Genomic DNA, 6,000 nt, shown 5'->3' on the forward strand with positions numbered 1-6,000 from the left:
GGCTCCAGGTTCCTCTAACCTTATTTCAGAGCTAGTCTGTGAGAGAGGTTGGGGGAGGGAGGGAGAATTGAGTGGCCTCTGCAAACCAAATTTCTTGACTGCAAAATGGGAAAAGTAGCAATTTGCTCCTCAACTGAGTCTTTCGTAATGTTGGTGGTTGGTGTTGGGAGAGCTACATATCCCCCTAAAGATGTAGACCTAATGAAGAACCACCCTATTTATCAATAAGATAGCAAACAATACCTGAATTTTGTTTTAAAAACCCAGATTATAGCCTGAGTAGCTACACTGGTTAAAGCATCATGCTGATATACCTAGGTTGTGGGTTCCATCCCCAGTCAGGACAAATGCAAGAAGCAACCAATGAGTGCATAAATAAATGGAACAAGTCAGTGTTGCTCGCTCTCTCTCTCTCTCTCTCTCTCTCTGCCTACACTTCCTCTCTCTCTAAAAAAAATCATTAAAAAAAACAACAACCCAGATTATAATTTATTCCATTTCTTACTGTGAAGCTGAGAGGACAGAAGCTGCCACAGTGGAGTGAGGCCCATGGCAGAGAGAAGAGACTCAATCCTGGCTTCTGATTGCGCCAGAGACCTAGGGCTGGTACCATGGCTGCCTGCTCACCAGCCCTCCCTCCTCCTCAGCATGAGCCCTTCATCCTTGACATAGAAACGATCATTTTCTTCCTGCCTGCCCAGAGACTATCTGAAATGGAAATTTGCCCCTCTTGCTTGACCTCTGGTCCCCTATCCTACCCTCAACCCTGAAGTCCCAGAACTATGACTAATGCTCAGAAAGCAGCGCTTTCCTGGCATTGCTATCACTGTCCTATGTTAACTCTTCTTCAGTAGTCCCTACTGATCTTGTGCCTGGCATTTGAGGCTCTGTGTCAATCAGCCACAAGCCTCCTGTCCTACTACACTTTCCTTCTCTACCATGGGCTGACCTGCTTCCCACACAACTTAACTTCATGCATGAGATCATGTCTAACCACCCCCTCTGCTTCCAGTGCCACTAAACCAGAGCCCCATTAGCTCCCCTAAGTCCTACTATTTTCTCACATCAACCTCTCCTGGGAAACCTTTCCAGACATCCCTGCCATACATCCCACTGCTTAAATTCTAAACCAGTTATTGGGCACCAAGGCATCACTCATTCTCACCCAATCTCTTCCTCAGTCTCTCATGAATGGGGCTTCTAGGAGGGACCCAACACAGGGCAGGATACAGAGCACTGTCAATCTATGTTCTTGCTTAAGATTTGGATGCCCCCCCCCCCAAAGGGTGGGAGAGGAGCAATTGATGCCCTTCCCCAACCACAGCTTTAGTCAACCCTGCTGTCCCACAACTTCAGGAAACCTTCAGAGACTCTAGGCTGTCAGCTAGGAACAAACTGCAGCCCCTAGGGGAAATTCTATGGGAAGGGAGACAGAGAGTGAAGAGAAAAGGAAAAGAAAAAGGGAGAAGAACTGGGAGGAATGCTCTAAACTAGAACAAGCAGGTGCCTCAAGGGAGGTCAGTACTTAATCCTATTATTTTATCCCTAGACAAAGGTGCTGACAAAGAGATGCCCAGAGAGAGGAATGAACTTGTTCAGAGATGGCCAGCCAGCCAGGGAAAAGGCTCCATTGGTTTGCTAGACCTAAGACGATGCTCTTTCTGTGGTCCATTCACCAGAGACACTCCTCTCTCCAGCTCTGGGATCTTTGCCCTCAGTCTCACCAAACCCAGATCAAATCTCAGCTAGCGAGAGTTGTGTAGCACCAAACAAAATCATTTCCACCAGTAATGCCCCTGCAAGACCCATCTTCCTCTTTCAGAGAGCCCTGCCCCTTGGAAGCAGAACCCCTAGGGCATAGGCTGCAAAATTCTCCAGACTCCCCCCACCCCATGGGCTCATGTGGCAGACTCCCAAAAAGCTGTGCTTAATTGCCACCTCTATGCCTCTACCCAGGCCATTCGCCAGGAATGCCTTCTCTCCACTCTCCTGCCATACAAATTTCACCTCCTCCAGGAAGTTTCTTACTCACTGGTTATTGCCTCCCTTTCTCTTTGTGCTCCTTGTGTCCGCGGGAAAGGCTGGCTGGCTCTCCCTAAACTCTCCATCCCGAAACCACCTGAGATGAATTTTCAGTCTCTGCTTGGTCCCCTCAATCCCCAGATCAGGAGCTCCCGGAGGCAGGGGCAGGGATGGGTTGCCAAACACCTCACCCTCATCCTCGTGACGGTCTCCCGCCAGCGTCGGAATTAGCTACATCTAGCACACGCAACAAACCGCCAGAGCCCCGATGGATTCTAGGCTCAAGCCAGTGCACCCCCTCCCCCGAAACCCTGAGAGCTCAGACCAGCGGTCCAAAGGTCGGTCGCCCCAAGGAGGTGGAAGGAGGGGAGGTGACAACCTGGGGACACCTGCAGGCACCTCTTGTAAGGACCCAAAGGAGGCCAGTTTCCCCGTCTCCAGTCTCCCCTACCCCAGACCCCATGCACCATCCCCAGGAGGACGAGGGAGGCCGGTTTCCAGGGAACTCCTGGTAGAGGGTGAGGGTGGCGGGGATGGAGGGCCCAAGGCCCAGGCTCCAGAACCCAGAGGTCTGACGTCACCCACGACAAGGTTCCCTCTAAGGGAGCTGGGGCAGGGGAAGATGGGGGCTGGAGGACCTGGGGGCACCCCTACTGCAAACAGGGAACGTGACCTCATTTTCCACCTCTCCAGCATCTCGGCCTGCCCCTTCTACCCAAAGGTGAAGCGTAGGAGGTACAAAGCTAGAGAGGGGGTGACCCCTCGCGCCCTGCGCCCAGCTTCCCTGCAAAGCCCTGCTCTGAGCCTTCAGGCCAGCACTCACCCTCTGCGGAAATGCGGAGGCGCTGCCCTGCGCTGCGCTGCGCGGCACCGGCGATGCGGCGGAGAGCCCACGGAGACCCGCTTAGGGGCTGGGAGTGCGGAGCGCGTGCGCCTCCAGCCAAGTCCTCGCACCCGCGCCCGCACCGCCCCTGCCAGCAGCAGCTCTCGCGAGACTCCCGTGCCGCTTCTAAGGGTGCTCTCCCTGCTCTCGCGAGAAAGAAGGCCGGGGTGTCCCCCACATTTTGCAGGAGCTATCCGAGGTCCTAAGTCTGGTCTGCAGCACGGTCAGGCGGCCGGCGACAGACACCACGGGGACGAGAAGAGCATGGCGAGGATGTGGAGGAAGAGGCCCAGGCTGGGAGCCCGGTACCAGCAGCCAGAACCTCAGCTTCCAAATCTGTAAACTGGGGAAAATAACCTCCCATGCCGGTTTCAGCGGCCTCTGGGATTTACTAGAAAGGCAGGGTGAGAAAGTTTTGTGAGCAGGAGAGCATGGTTACTAATGAAGGTCTTTCATATTCACAGGCCCAAAGTGACAGCAAGGGGATAGAAGATGGAAGATCAGAGATGAGACATGAGGGGACAGGGACGAGAGATAAAGAGACACGATCACACAGATCCATGGATAAACACAGAAAGGCAAGAGAGGAGATCCGTGCACCGAGGCTTTAGAAACACAGAGAGAGAGAGAGAGAGAGAGAGAGAGAGAGAGAGAGAGAGAGAGAGAGAGAGAGAGAGAGAAACATGGAGGCATCAAGATTTGGAGAGAACAAAGACATGAAAAGAGAGAGAGGAAAGAGATTAAGATGAAATGAGAAAGAGGTAAGAAATAGGGACAGGCAAGCTACACAAACGAATAGAAAGAGAGGGGCTGATAAAGAGAGAGAAAAGAATGGAGGAGACTGTGATATGCAGAAATAAACACCTAAAAAAGAATAGAGACCAGGATTAACGTTTAAAATCCCAGAACTACTGATGGTTGAGAGATACCCACTTGATGCGATGGGGCTGGGGGTGAAAGGCAGCCTTTTATTGTGAGTGGTGTTTACAGTGTGAACCTCCTGTGGGATCTCTCCAGCTAGGACCACCCTCTATCCTGCCATCCAATGGCTCCTGCCCTCCACAGTGCTCTCTTCCCACACCATGCTGGGCCTGGAAGGGGACCTCAGTGGGTGGGGACACTGCAGGGATTCTTTGCCCAGAATAAGAGCCCATTGTCTAATTCCAGCCTGCTGGGAGTGGAGCCTCACTCTCACAGCTGTGCTAGAAAAGGGGTAGGAGGGGTTTTTTTGTTTGTCTTTTGTTTTGGGGGGGGGGGTTTAAAGGCAGACAAGAACTAGTGAGGGAGAGACAAGGGCGGGAGCCTCAGGGGCTGTGGAAGGTTGAGCAGGAAGCATAATCTAGCCACCAAAGCAATCATGGGGGAAGTCATGGGCTATGGGCAGGACAACAGGGTTCTGCTGTTGATCCTGTGCCTGATTCACCAGCATGGTCACTGATCTCTATCTGTACTATAATGCAAGCTTTAGCCTATTTCCAGAGCTGTGAGGAGGGCCCAAAGACAAGATGACTGGGTACCTGAGGAGATTATCAAGCATGGCTCCTACAGTAGAGATGCTGGGAGTCCAAGTGGGCCTCAAGAAAGAAAAGTTCACATGAACCTTCAGGAGAGGAGTCTCAGGTCCACATTGAAGCTTTCTCAAATGTAGTCAATGTCACACAGGTTCACATGCCATTCACCAAAGCATGTCTTATGACTAATGCATGGGTGATGGAGATGTATGGGATCCACATAGAATTTACAGGAGCTATCTTGTGGTTCATGTAGGTCCTACAGGAAATGTTTGTGTTCCCATTTAATGAACAGAGATGACCTTTCCCCCATCAGGGGAATTAGAAGGGCCTCCTATTTGACTAACAACAGAGGCAGGAAAAGTGCACAGGTCCAAAGTCAGAAGTCCATCTTTGTCCCAGTGTAACACACCTTCAGAATTAGGGTAAATGGAAGGGAAAAATGCTTCAGTAGTGACAATTATTTAATAAAACTTCTATTCAGCAAGCATTTGCTGATCACCTACTACAAGAAACAGTATAGAGCAGTGGTTAAGAATATGGACCTAGAAGGCAAACTGCCTGACCTTTCCCAGTTGTGTGAGGTACTCATCCTTATTGAACCTTAGTTTTCCACATATACAAAATAAGGATGATGATGATAGGACCTGTTTATTAGAGTTCCTGTGAGGATGAAATGAATTAACACATGTAGACATGTGTAACCCATGGGGCAGTGCCTGGTACATAGTGTTTAATAAGTACTAGTTCATACCATGTGCCATGCTCTGGGGACATGTCATATTTTCCCCATGGTGGCAGGTGGGAGTGAAAGAGTCTGAGCCAAATTATGCAATAACACATTTAAAGTTTCTTTTTCTCAAATGAGAATCTCACATAGGTTCACCAAAGCATATCTTAATGACAAGAAGACATGCTCCCTCTAGAGCAGTGGTTCTCAACCATCCTAATGCCACGACCCTTTAATACAGTTCCTCATGTTGTGGTGACCCCCGACCATAAAATTATTTTCGTTGCTACTTCATAATTGTAATTTTGCTACTGTTATGAATCATAATTAAATATCTGATATGCAGGATGTATTTTTATTGTTAAAAATTGAACATAATTAAAGCATAGTGATTAATCACAAAAACAATATGTAATTATATATGTGTTTTCCAATGGTCTTAGGCGACCCGTGAAAGGGTCGTTTGACCCACAAAAGGGTCACGATCCACAGGTAGAGAACCACTGCTCTAGAGAATGCAAGGAATGACAGTGAAGATGTTTAATCCTATTGCAGGAAGGGAGCAAGTAACTGGGAGCAGGAATCCAATCACCCACAAGGCCAGCTTCAGGCTGCTTGTCTTTTCTTGCTATGGCTGAATGAGGCATGCCCACCCAGGGATCTCTGGGAGAATATCTATGTTACAGACCACAAAACAACAGAAAAGAAAAGAGGACTGGCATTTACTGAACCCTTAATATATCTGAGCAACATGCTAAGTCTCATGATTATCCTATGAATAAGTGCTTTTCCCCCTATTTTGTAGATGAGGAAAGTAAGGTTCAGAGAGGTAAAGTGATCTGCCCAAGGAAACA

The sequence above is a fragment of the Furipterus horrens genome, unplaced genomic scaffold, assembly GCF_987537825.1.
Source record: "Furipterus horrens unplaced genomic scaffold, mFurHor1.1.pri manual_scaffold_3, whole genome shotgun sequence".
Lineage (NCBI taxonomy): Eukaryota > Metazoa > Chordata > Mammalia > Chiroptera > Furipteridae > Furipterus > Furipterus horrens.